The sequence below is a fragment of the Anolis sagrei genome, chromosome 1 (assembly GCF_037176765.1).
Source record: "Anolis sagrei isolate rAnoSag1 chromosome 1, rAnoSag1.mat, whole genome shotgun sequence".
Lineage (NCBI taxonomy): Eukaryota > Metazoa > Chordata > Lepidosauria > Squamata > Dactyloidae > Anolis > Anolis sagrei.
In genome coordinates, this window is record NC_090021.1 from 292,224,133 (window position 1) to 292,238,819 (window position 14,687).

General features: G+C 37.2%; 1 protein-coding gene across 3 annotated transcripts in view; it reads left to right on the plus strand.

Annotated features, from left to right (window-relative positions):
* FMN1 (formin 1) overlaps nucleotides 1–14,687 on the plus strand; it is a 190,066-nt gene that overhangs the window by 62,451 nt on the left and 112,928 nt on the right. The window lies entirely within an intron of this gene.

The window sequence follows — 14,687 nt, forward strand, 5'->3', positions numbered from 1 at the left end:
TCAAGTTCACCAACCACTATTGGTACCACTGTTGTTTTCTTTTGCCATAGTCACCCATTATTATTATTATTATTATTATTATTATTATTATTATTATTTGAAACACAACAAGATGAGTCAACAGCAGACATTCTGCTGGCTGTTGTATTGGATCACACATTGGACACTTCCCAAGTGTCTAGGACTGTATGATGTATCGGCAAATAATGTGTGCAGATAGCCTTTTGCAGCTGGCAGATGGTAATCTTGTCAGCGCTGATTGTGTTTAAGTGCAGGCCAAGGTCTTTAGGCACTGCACCCAGTGTGCCGATCACCACTGTACCACTTTTACTGGTTTGTGCCAGAGTCTTTGCAGTTCGATCTTTAAATCCTCATAGCGTATCATCTTTTCCAGTTGTTTCTCTTCAACCCTGCTGTCACCTGGGATTGCAAAACCAACAATCCATACTTTGTTTTTTAACACGATTGTGAGGTCAGGAGTATTGTGCTCCAAAACTCTGTCTGTCTGAATCCGGAAGTCCCGGAGTAGCTTGACGTGTTCATTTTCTGTAACCTTTTCTGGCTTGTGATCCCACCAATTCTTTGTCGCAGGCAGATGGTATTTGTGGCACAGGTTCCAATGAATCATCTGAGCAATGGTGTTTTGCCTCTGCTTGTAGTCTGTCTGTGCGATCTTCTTGCAGCAGCTGAGGATGTGATCTATTGTTTCATCTGCTTCCTTGCAGAGTCTACATTTGGGATCTGTCCTTGACTTTTCATTTCTGGCTTTGATGGCATTGGTTCTAATGGCTTGTTCTTGGGCTGTCAGAATCAGGCCCTCCGTCTCCTTTTTCAAAGTTCTATTTGTGAGCCACAGCCATGTTTTTTCTTTGTCAATTTGGCTCTCAATTTTTCCCAGGAACTGTCCATGGAGAGCCTTCTTTCACCAGTTATCTCTTCTGCTCTGGATTGTGTTTTTATGGTATTCACTCTTTGTCTTTTGCACTTTAAGCAATTTACTACTATTGACTTCCCTCAATGTTGGTTCTTGACTGCCTTTCACATAATCTGCCAATGTATGTTCCTCTTCTTCTACCGTTTGTTTCACTTGCAGAAGCCCTCTGCCTCTTGATTTTCTGAGCAGGTAAAGTCTGTCAACATCAGTATGCGGGTGTAATAAGTAGTGGATTTTCATCAGTTTTCTTGTTTTTCTGTCCAGATCATCCAGCTCTGCTGGCGTCCAGTTCACAATCCTAGCAGTGTATCTAATGATGGGATGGCCCAGGTGTTGATAGCCTTGATTGTATTACCACCATTTAATTTGCTTTTTAAAACCTTCCTGACTCTTGGGATATATTCTTTGCTGACCACATTTTTCACATGCCCATGCTTGATATTGTCCAACTTATTATTATTATTATTATTATTATTACCCCACTATATCTCCCCAAAGGGGACTCAAAGCAGCTATTAAAAAGTGCTAGTATATTAATCCACATATTTTGGTTCCATTGCATATTGTTAGACACCTATCAATTACTTGGTGCAGTTTGTTATCAACCATGCTTAGACTTGCATTAAAATACCAAATATATGCTGATTTGCTTAGGGCCTGTTTTCTAAAGTGCTATCATTACTCATCTAGTGACTGAATGCAATGGAAAAGTTAACAGGGATCCATATCGGGGGAAAGAGAACTGTCCAAACACTGTGACTCATAGAGCCTTGCAGATGTTGTTAGATTAGAATTAGCATCGAAAGCATGAAAAATTGTGAAAAATGTTGGTGATTGAAGTGCAATACGAATCAAAAGGCCAGAGATCGTTTATTCCTGCATTAGACATTTTACCATTTGATACTGAGTTCTTTCTACTACTGCCATTCATAAGAGAAGCTTTGGGGTATCCTTCTTTTAATCTCAGACACCTGTAATGCCTGTTCTGAAGGTATATTCTTTTTAATTCCATTAGGATCAGTGATAATATCCTAATTTGTAACCACAGATAATTGTGCTAAAATTAGGATTGTTTTTCTATTGACATTGTTGGGTATAGTCCAGTGCTGAGGGCGAACATTATATAGTATGAAATACTTTTCAGAGTTAATATATCTGTGCCACTGGAATGTTCTTTACTTGCCACTTTGAGTTTTATGATCACTTTTGATCTCTAAGGACCTCATCACATCGAGGTCCCTAACATGGATGACAGCAGGGGAAATTGCTGGAATTCCCGTCACCCACATCGCCGCCTTACCCATCACATGGGGAAAGCATTGCCACCTGGCTTCCCCCCATTGTAGTCTATGAGAACATGGGTAACCACCTGTTTTCTCAGGACTCTATCCTTGGGCACTTCTAGGACAGAGCCCCATTAGAAGTAGTCATGCGTCATGTGAAGGTCTCCGGTGGGCTCTCTCCTGGCTCTATCCTAGAAGCATCCTAGGAAGGAACTAAAAGTCAATGTGATGAGGGTGGAAAATCAAATTGTGTCTGCATATAACAGTTCAGTGTAATTATTTGTCCATATGTATATGCTAGTACATGTGCCAGATAGGTATACAATATTTACAATGTATACATTAGATTGACAGTAATCAGGTTGAATTTTTTGGATGTCATTTATGGCAGAAAGTAAGATATATTGTTTTTGGTCTTTCATTATTGGTATGTTTAATTGTATTGTTTTTACTGTAGATCACTTTGATTTTTTATTTTAAAAAGGAATCATTCAGATGCTTCTAAATGAATATGGTATGACCTCATATCCATGAGGGACATGTGCCTGAATTTATTTGGCCTCTAACCACATACAACTTTATTAGACATAGTCTTCTCTGCGTCTTCTCTCTGTTTCTCCATGCTGCTGAAACGGAGTCCATCACATGATCAAGGACAACTTTCGGCGAGACTCAGTGTGGCTACATTTCGGCAGTGTGGAGTAACAGAGCCCAGAGTGCCTTTGGAGGAGTCGGGTGTAACCTGACTCCTAATAGCACAAAGTGGAAAAATGTGGTGGTAAGATGGACCTGATGGAGTAAAGGACATGGGATGGCAGAAAATGGACCTGGATGGGAGGGAACAGAGTACAATGGTTCCTTCCTCTGTCCTGTGCTCTCCCATCCTTTCCCCCTGTTGTTAGAAATGATCACATAGATAGAATCAATGTCATTTTTTCTTGTTGTATGTGGTCTTTTGTCTTCTGTGTTTGCATATTCGCAAGTCTATGTCCCTTCTTTTCTTTTTAAAGTTGCTTTATCCTTCAGCAAAGTCATGCTGTCGCTATAGCACCTTAATTTCCATGACAACAGACTTTGACACTACACAGACTATTTTTATTTCAGTGAGAGCAAGAGGCTAGGTTGTGAGTGCAAAATCCTTTATTAAAACAAAAATGACTGAAATGAAGAATTGCAAATAAAACTGTATGCAACAGAAAAATGGGTTTCAACTGTATTGTAAATTGCCTTAGATGTGTTTTAATGAAATGAAGCTGCTTTTGCATTGAATAATACATAGACTGACATTTTGAATACTGGCAATAATAATGAAATATTTTGAAAATCTGTTCCACTACTCTTTGATGTTTGCCTTTGTACTATCCAAAGGACAATTTGATTCTTTTAATTGTTGTCCATTTCAGATCAACTGATGCTTCTACTTGGTGCTGAGTGCCTAATGATTGTTTATTCAAATATTTCTGCTCATAGGATCTGAGTACAAAATAGCATCCAGCTCTGTATGTTTTAGTTGTTTGATAAGATCAAATCATGTCAAATCAGGTTCTTTTTATTTATATATTCCCTGGTATATTTTGAGATACAACATTTCCTTTCTAACAAAGGAAGTGCAATAAATCTAATTCTGTTTGAATTTCAGCTTAGTATCACAAAAGACCTTTGAAGTAAAGTTAGAAGTTATATACCAGTATATTGACACCCATCTTGTAAAATGGGTTGCTTTTCATGTAAATTGTGAATGAAATATATAAATATATAGTGTAACAATAGTAAAACAAATTGCTTGACAAAATTAGCAGTATAGATGACTAACTGAATCTCCCATCATTGTTTCCTTTCATCATTTCTTTATCCATGAAAAAGGATAGTTTCCTTAAAACATAGACTAGAAGTAGTCAATGTTCATCAATCAATTTCTTCCCAAAACACTTCTGTTGCATTGGTGGTATCACATTTTGTTTATCTTTATATATATTCAATAAAATGAACTCTTTTCAATATTACTAAGGTCTTCCTCTCCAGTGGAAGCTCCATAGAAGCTTGAGAATTTTTCCATGAGCACCAATTTCCAAAATCTGAGCATTCAGTAAAAGACTAAGGTTATATAATAATAACAAACAATAAAGTGTAGTGGTTTGGATATCTGATTATGGCTCTGGAGACCAGGGTTAAAATCCCTCTTTGACCATGGAAACCTCCTGTTTGACTTTGAGCAAGTCATAGCTTTGGAGGAAAGCAAAGGCAAATCCCCTCTGAACAAACCTTTCTGAGAAAACCCTTTTATTGGTTCACCTTCAGGTCTCCATAAATCAGTACTTACTTGAATGCACACAACATTCAATGATATCCAGTGTATTACCATTTTTATATGTGTAGCATAAAGCATTAAGCCTATTATTTCTTTGCGATTCAGCTTTCCATTTCCATTCTTAAGCAAAGAGATCAATAAAAGACTTCTACAGTACTCATTTTCTGGAATAGGTTTGGGAATCCTGCAATCTTATTTAACGAAAAAATATTTCTTTGGAGGCATTCAAGCCACATGTGGGTGTGATAGCCTATCTGACATTTTGATGAAATGTTTTTATGCACTGAAGCAAGGCACACTGGCATAAAGTACCATCTGTGTATTCATTTCCTTTCTTTCTTTTGTTTGGGCTGATCTTGATTTGAAAGCTGGTGCTGATCAAATCTGTCCCCACTGCATATTCATTCATTTGCAATTTAGATCAGATTGCCATAATGACTTCAATCCCAGGCCTCTTCCATATTCTACCTCTGTTAGCCACTCATACCTGTGTGATGCTTGCCTTATTAATAATGGTTGGCAGTAAAAACATGTAAATGCTCCCCAATCCCCTTTAACAGTCAGTATCTGGCACATTTATACCCTGTAGAATAAATGCATTTTGAGACTACTTCAACCGCCATAGCTCAATGCTATGGAATCATGGGAGATATAGTTTTACAATGTCTTTGACAGAGAGTGCTGGTGCCTCAATAAACTACAAATCTCAGGATTCCATAGCATGGAGCCATGGCGGTTTAAGTGATGTCAGACTGCCTTGATTCTGCAGTGTGGATGCACCCATGACCAGGTTAAGAAGGTTGTTCAACTGCTTATTGGGGGCTTTGCAACTCCCCTTCACCAGTAAGCGAGTCTGTGACAAGGACCTGTGCTTTTGATTGTCACATCTTCACTTACTGACAGAAGAGGATGGAAAACATCCTCCTACTTGTACCCTGATTGGAAGCTGAACAGACCTCTTTTCCCTGTTCTAGCTGGTAAGTTGTCTGGCGAGGAGACATTATTTAGCTATATCTACAGAGCTAAGCAGTCTATGTAGAATATCAATGGTTATCTTTTGCAACACAAACATTTTGAAGCATAGTTAATGGTCTGTCTAGGCAGCACAGCCTTTGAACTGTTGTTTGAGGAAGGCAAAAGATTTGCTTGACTCGGAGCCATGTGTAATTTATATCTCTTTAAGTTTCTTTTACATCCTTTCTGGTAATTGCTTTCTGGTAATTTGCTTATTTATCCATATGCAGTATGTTTAAGTAGTCCCTTCTGTATCTTGTTCTGGGTATATTGAAAAGAGGCATGTTGGAGCAAGACTCAGAGCTAACATTTTAGCCCATTTTCTCCAGGTAATCAACAATCTTTTTAAAATGGTAAAGCCCATAATTTTGCTAGCTGTATCCTGACTAGTAAGGGAGGTCTAGTAGTATCCGGCCCAGGTTTATACTTAGCAGTTTTTCGGTTAGGCCAAGCTATACAATTAATTCAATATGGAAATGCAGCCAAAAATTTTTACAACATAGTAACTCTCTTACTACCTTACTACTGATTTGATTTGCTATTGAAGAAGATATTGGTATCCAGGTTCATTTATTCAGTTGGTCTATATACTATTACATCTCATGGATCTTCATCTAGTTGAAGTATAGGAATCATTCTAGAAGTATTTGAAGTTTCTGGAATATGTTTGTCATTGAAGATGTCATTGGATATTCTTGGTAACATGGGAGGAAAAAGTCTGAGCCAGAGGATTTACTGGTTTTAAGGCTATGATTGGTTTGACATCTTCTTCTTTTTAAAATTTTCAATAGACATTGGTGCTCATCTTTATTCGATTTTTAAAATAAGTCCATTAATTGGTCTGTCCCTTTGTGTTATATTATGTTTATTTAGTTTATCCTTCTTTAAATTCAGTTGTTTATAAGTTATATTTAGTTGATTTTATTTCATGTTTCATCTTGATTGTTGTTTGTTTGTTCTTAGCATTGCATGTTTGCCATTTTTGTTATACTTTGGAAACCACACTGAGTCCCTTCGGGGAGAGAGGGTGGGTTATAAAGAATAATAATAATAATTATTATTATTATTAATAATGTCTGCATTGATTGTAGTTACAGAATTGTAAAATACAGTAGTAGTTTTAAAATAGTTAACTTCTACAAGGTTCAGTTTTATTACTTCACCTTTATCTCAGTTGATAGCAGTTTGGAATTTCTACTTACAAATTTATACCATAGGTTTGTTGTATTACAAAGAAGTGTATTTTTAAAATAGTATACATTCTTTTTGTTGTTGTTAGGTAGTGCCCCCCCCCCCCCTTGAAGGAGTTGTAATGTGTGACATCAATTTTTATTCTTGTACTCCTTTCTTTTTATTATTGTACTCCTTTTTGTATTACATGTGCTAATACTGATTTCCAAGTATCCCACAATAAGACATCTATATGTTCTGGGTGTGTATATTTATAAAATAAACATGTTATTTCTAAAAAAAGAAATCTCTAAACAAATCACTTACCAATTTGTCTGAGATCTCCAAGAAATGGATTTGGGAGGGGATGGTCTTACCCACCAGATCATCAGGAGGATTTAATGTTCTGAGTACATGATTAGTACAGTTTTTATTTCCAGAAGATTTTTAAGAGGGTGGGTGAAACCAAAAACTTGATCTTTGCATGAGGAATTATGAACTTTTAAGGATTGTGTGTTATTGTAAAAGACTCTCCATGAGTCAATGAGACTAGCTTTATATTTTGAAACAATAAACTTGATTTTGAGTCTGCGAATGTTTTTCTTCAATCTCGTTTTGGCGTGTGAAATTTGATTCTGAATTCATTTGAATCACCTCCTATAATTCTTTCCATATCAGCAAAATCTGTTAATCTGTGTTAGATGATTTGTCTGGTTTAAGAAGGTTTAATTATGAGCGTTCTGTACTTTTCCTTTCTGACTTACGATTCGAACATTGCCTCCCTCCCCCCTCCCCAATTACAAGTGGTCAAGATTTTGATAAAATGTTAGCTACTGCCTATTCGGGGGACTTGAACTGAAAACCAAATATGGAAGCCATTTTGGGTATTTTACATGAGTTTCTCGTATGAGCATAATATTTTGAGATGTAATTTGCTAATCACTTATGTTTTCCTCATTTTGTATTTGAACCTAATTCATTTATAACATTTGTTCAAGGAAATTTCACATAACATAATTATAGCAGCATTATTCCACTTTAACTGCCATAGTTCCAGCCTATGGAATTTGAAGATCTACAATTTATGTCCAGTTTAGAATAAGAGCTGTTGTTATTGTTGCTGCTGCTGTGGCTTCTGTTATGTGCCTTCAAGTCATTTCCAGCATATTGTTTTGTTTTGTTTTTCGTGTCAGAAGTGACTTGAGAAACTGCAAATCACTTCTGATGTGAGAGAATTTGCTGTCTGCAAGGACATTGCCCAGGGGACGCCCGGATGTTTTACCATCCTGTGGGAGGTTTCTCTCATGTCCCCGCATGGGAAGATGGAACTGACAGATGGGAGCTCACCCCAGTCTCATGTATTTGAAACACTAATCTTCAGGTCAGCAGTTCATCCCGCAAGGGTTTAACCCATTGTGCCACTGCGGCTCCTAATTCCAGTTTATGGTGACCATAAGGCCTTTCTTGGCAAGCCTTATTCATAGAAGCTTTGCCTTTGACTTACAGTATATAAATATAGAATATTTTATTTTTCTATTATAGCTATCAGCTATGATAGGATGATCTCAATCAACTTTATTATGAGTATTGTAACCAACCTTTCCCCTAGTGCCCTCAAATTACAAGCTGTTTAATAATAATAATAATAATAATAATAATAATAATAATAATAATAGGGATAATAACATAAATGAAAGGTAAACAGTTGCCAAAAGTCAGCCTAAATTTATGCTTGCTAATGAAAGGACACAGGGAGGGAAATATCCATGGAACGGAGTTAAACCTGCATGTAATGATATTTGAGCAGATAAGTAATCTACTGTTAAATAATAAGCTTGTAGGTGATTCTTCACAAAATCTATATTATTTACCATTTCTTTCTAGCTCTCTGGAGGAGTTGGTAAGAGTGATCAGATTGATGATTTTAGATGAATTCCTTCTGTGAAACATGATGAATATACTTAGGAAATGATCCATAATTAACTGACCTGAATTCCAGGAAATGGAATGAAGAAAGTAATAAAGTACATCTATACACTGCGCCTGTCCTTGACAAGAGAATCACAAACCACTCTTGGATCCTGCTTTACAATTCTGGTTAGGAGAGCAAGTGCAAATAAGAAGTAACTGGTCTGCATTTAGTGCCAACTGTTTCTACTAAACAGGAAAGTAACCTATTGAATCTTCAATGTGTAAGGGAAAGAGGATACATTCTCATTTTAATTTATATCATCATTGGATAAGTGACTCATGCTCTTGGTACAAAGCAAGTGTTCCTATGTAATCATGCCTCTGTTTGGAATGGGTGACAGGAGTGTGAAACATGCCAATGGCATGCCAGTTTAACCTTGTTAAATGTTTGCCAGCTGGGTGGTAATTATTTGCAGTACTGTAATGTTGAACAATTGGCATCATAACAGGATAATTACTCAGTTAACCATGTGATCCCGCAGCTGAATAATTCCTCTGTAAACTGGGAGACAGCAAGATATTTACTGAGACAAAAAGTGGTGCCCAACATTCTTGCTTCCATTGCTTCCTTACGGAGAGGAAATGAAGGAGAGAGTCAAATAAAAAGGCTGTAAATGTAGCTTTGCATAGGGAAGGCTAACTAGATAGTCACTCAAATGAATGGGCCCCCTTATTGCCCCACATATATGCAAAAGAACATTTGCATATTTTTCTATGCAAACTGTGAAATAATATGTATCTTGAGAATGACTAATATGCATCCTGAAAATAGCAGATATAGATTTTGAGAAATAATTACTTGTTTACCCATTTACTCTTGTTTATATAATAGTTTTATTCTGGTTGTCATTTGTTAAAATTTAACCCAAACATCAGTACACAAAAGAAATGTAGCACCAGTATAATACGTATGATGTGATCTATTGCTTATGTTATTTTTCTTTGTTGTGATTTCTGTGAGTAGATGGTTTGCATTTAAAAAATAAAATCTTGTACTATTTATTTCCACTATAATGCACAGTGCGGCATAAGCCGTGTATCTGTAGGAGATCCTCTCTGTGAAACACAACAAGATTAGTACACAGCAAGCAAGATCATTCTGCTGGTTGTTGTATTGGATCACGCGTCAGACACTTCCCAAGTGTCTAGGACTATGTGATTTATCAGTGAATAATGTGTGCAGATCCCAATAAAGTGGCCTTTTACAGCATCAGATGGTAATTTTACCAGCGCCAATTGTGTTTAAATGCAGACCAAGGTCTTTAGTCACTGCACTCAGTGTGACGATCACCACTGGGACCATCTTTACTGGCTTGTGCCAGAGTCTTTGCAGTTCAATCTTTAAATCCTCATATCGTGCCAGCTTTTCCAGTTGTTCCTCTTCAATCCTGTTGTCACCTTGGATTGCAACATCGATGGTCCATACTTTGTTTTTTAACAAGATTGTGAGGTCAGAAGTATTGTGCTCCAAACTCTGTCGGTCTGAATTCGCAAGTCCCAGAATAATTTGACCCAGTGTGCCGATCACTATTATTATTAGTAGTATTAGTATTCATATTAGTATTATTATATTATGACTTTCCTTGGAAGGAGTACTGGATTTGTGGTGAAAACCAACCATTTTGTTTAGAAGGAACTCCCTCCCTCATACAAAGCAAGACTCTTCTGCAGCCCATGGAGTACTAACCAACCCTTCTCCATTTTCTTCCAGAGGCCTTGTGAGGCAGGGAGGTCATAGAATCATAGCATCATAGAGCTGAAGTGTCCAACCCCATGCTATGCAGGAACACATAAAACATTCCTAACAGATGGCCCTCCAGCCTCTGTTTAAGATCACAAAGCTTTTACTGGACACATGATGTGTCACAATCCTTTGATGGTGAAGTAAGAAATGTTGGGATAAAATAACATTAAACCATGCCATCAAAACATCCGATTAGGTAGCAGAACCTGTATTACTTTTTTACATTTAATTTTGCAAAGAGGTCAGTACAGCTTAACCATTCTGTGGGCTTAGCCGTTCTGTGCCTTTCCAACTGCTCTCGAGACAGCATTGTCTCACTGCGATGCAGACCTTTCCTTTTCAGACAGCTATTGAAATTACCCTCTCAGTTCAGTTTTGAGTACTTTCAAACATTATCACTTCTTGTATTCTATATAATCAGATGTCAATGTTCTAAATAATAGAATCTAATGTTAAAGTATCTGTATTTTACAATGTATTTCTTTCAATGCATGGAAAGTATTTATCAGGGTTAGTATTCCATAAATACTAGTCAAGTGTTCATACAGTTTTCTGCACAGACTAAAAAAATAAATTCAACTATTTCAGCAATGCTGGGTAGCCTATCATGTTCAGTTCACCTTTACTGATGTTCTGTTTGTAAAACATTAGGTGTCTGTGCTTAAGGAACTGGCAAAAGTCAAACACATATTTTGTATTCATGGCCTGGTCAAATCTTCTGTTTGGAAATCAGAACTTAACCAGCCATGAATACAAAAGATGTATTTGTCACCTTTTATTCTCGCATTCTGAAATAGACTGGATATACACTACTGACATCTAGTGGTTTAATCAAACATTGCAATGAGGAAATAATTCATAATATTTAGAAAACTGAGCCATGGGAGAAAACTGGGAGCATGGGGGAAGATAAGACCCGTTAGTTAGGTTGTCTTTTTTACAATTCTTCAGATCCAGGCATCTATTTTATAGTATGTAAATTAATCTTAATTTGTAAACACAATAATTGTTTTCTCTTGCATTATTCATAGTATTTTTAATAACATAGTATAGTATAAACTATGAACTAATGCTTAAAGTGCTGGATATGGGAGAGAGGGACTCAAGTTCAAAATCTCTTCTTGGGTCTTAGAATTTGCCATGTAAATGTGGTTTATCACATCTTGAAAAGGTGGTTATGGAGGCAATTATTAGTAGGCAGAGAGGAGCATGAAAAATAGGCAGAGAGGAGCATGAAAAATATTGGATTCCTAGTGCAATAAAAAATAAAAATAGCAACAAAACAGTTAGCATTTTGACCTGTACAGACACTTTCAGTAGTAAGCTCATTAATTTGCCCCAAAGAAATGGTAAATTATTGTTTCCATTTGATGTTTGATGTTTTGTCTTATGTCTGTTATAACAGGCTGTGCTTTTTATTTAATTTTAGTTAAGTTATAATTCGCATTTATATGTTGGGTTGTATAAATTTTGTTAGTATGGATGTATTGCTGTTGTATTCGGGCACTGAATGTTTGCCTTTTATGTTTGGAATTCACCCTGAATCACTTTGGGGAGATAGAGCGGAATATAAATTATTATTATTATTATTATTATTATTAGTAATAGTAGTAGTAGTAGTATCATTATTATTATCATTATTATATTGTGCCTTCACCCAGACTGCTCACTCTCGCTTTCACCCTTCTTTTCCTCAACCCATGGCTCCACAATAGGTGCCTTCCTTGGTTCCAGCTTTCTTTTTCTCATAATGTTCAGTTTCCCTTCCCCTAGTCTCTCTCTGATGTCATCTTCTGCAACTGAAATTATCTTTTATTTGCCTCTTATTTTTACCACTCTCACTCTTATCCCTCTCTCTCTCTTTTACAATTCATAGAATCATAGAGTTGGAAGAGACTGCATGAGCCATCCAGTTCAACCCCTGCCATGCAGGAAAAACACAATCAAAATACCCCCAACAGACGGCCATCTAGCCTCTGTTTAAAAGCCTCTAAAAGAAATGCTCACCACAGTACAAGGCAGAGAGTTCCACTGCTGAACAGTTCTTATGGTCAGGAAGTTCTTCCGAATGTTCAGGTGGAATCTTCTTTCCTGTATTTTGAACTCTGAGTCCTAGTCTCCAAGGCAGCAGAAAAGAAGCCTTCTCCCTCTTCCTTGTGACAGCCTTTCAAATATTTAAACATGGCAATCATGTCTACTCTCAACCTTCTATTTCACAAGCTAAACATACCCAGTTCTTTAAGATGCTCCTCACAGGGCAAGGTCCTCAGACCTTTGATCATTTTAGTTCCCTTCCTCTGGAGACCTTCTAGCTTGTCAATATCTCTTTTGAATTGTGTTACCCAGAATTGGACACAGTATTCCAGGTGAGGTCTGATCAAAGCAAAACATAAGGTCACCATTATTTCCCTTGATCTAGACCAGCAGTTCTCAACCTGTGGGATGTGGCCCAGCAGTGGGCTATGAGAATAAAAATCCGGACTGTGAACCTCGTTCCTCTTTATTATTTTATTATATTTATTTTATTTCTGCTCATTTCCGCAGAGATAACCAGCCCCGCCCCTTTTGGTACTAATGTTGGAGAGTGGGCCCCGTTCAAAGTGATCTTCGGTCAAGTGGGCCCTGATCAAAGTGGGTCCTGGTCAAGAGGGCCCTAGTTTAAAAAAAGGTTGGGAACCACTGATCTAGACACTATACTTCTTTTCATGCATTTCATTCATCCTTCTCTTGTTTCTCATGCTGGCTAACTCATGCTTTGCTACATACACCACTCATTCTCCCTTCTCTTCTACTCCCACCATTGTAATGGCAAAATATATAAAATCTTTCTCTTTTCCTTGTTGAGGTAAAAACAGCTGGGGATGGTGATTTTGCCTATAAAAAACCAAGTGCAGGAAAAGGTTTAAGCAGCATCTTTACACCTGCCCTTCCATAGATCTAAATTGCAGACTCTACTTCATTTTTAATGCATATATGTGTACTAGTTTAGCCCTGAGACAGCTGCTTGTGTTGAGAAAGTGGGGGAATCATTTTCCCAGTTATACATTTTTGCATGCATAGATGTTTCTCTACTGACTCAGCAAAGTCCTGTTTCTTCTCTCAGTGGCCATAAGATATTGTGGAAAGTTCAGAGCCAGGGCACAATAGCAATCTGTATTTTTTTTCTTTATCAAAAAAATGAAGACCTGGCATTCATTTTCTATTTTCTATCAGATTTTTATTTAGTTTTACAAGTCATGTATTGTAGGGCTGTTTATAATGCCCATATTTAGTTTAGGCATTAGTATTTCATTTGATCTAAACCTTCTGTTTTATTGGGTGACTCCCAGGACTGTGTTGGGAGTGGATCATTTCTTCCAGTTGTTCTTTCCAGATCACTCATCCAAACTTTATTTCTGTTCTTTCACCACTACCAAATGAGTGCCGCCTTTACCAAGTGCTTCCTGTGTTTGTTAGTTTACCACATTTGTGGAACAATTTCATCAGTTAAAATGGACATGGGCAATCCATAAAATACTCCACCAACTGTACTACTACTTCTTGAGTTTCCATAATGTGAATTCTTTGGAATTTCTGTGGTTATCCGCAAAAAGGGAATAGCAGAGAGGGAGGTGGTTCACAGGAGCAGATTGATAGTTTGGAAGGTTGGGTGCATTGTTCCCAATTGTTACTTCTTAGGAGAGGACTGAACATTGAAATTTTCAGAATTATAAAACTCATTTTTCCTAATTCTACATGCTGGTTCTTATGTTATGTTCCATGTAACATCTAACTAAGGACTTAATCATATTGAGCTGGAGAAAATGAGGGAAATTGGGGAAAGGGCTAGAGTTTCATGGGGTTTTGCCTTTAAAGAAGACGAAGAATTTACTCACTCCCATCAGACTAAAGTCACCTCCTCTAACTTCTAACTCAACCATCTGCTTAATTTCCATCACATGAGAAGGCTATGACTTCTTCCATTTCAAGGATACCAGCACAACAGCCCTTTCTTCAAACTCCTTTGACTGAAACAGAAGCACCTTTCTTAAGGTGGCACTGGGATTGTTTGTACTCAAGACCCTTGACTGAAACAGAAGCACCTTTCTTAAGGCAACACTTTCCCTGAGGTCATTTGCACTGAGATCTCCTTCCATTGTCATTCTAAGATGTTGATGTCACCCCAGATTGTAGGGAGTGATTTTAAATTAACCCTCATCTTTCCCAGAGCCTTTGCATTGGAGATTGTAGGAAATGGTTTTAAATTCACCCTTTTCCCAAGCC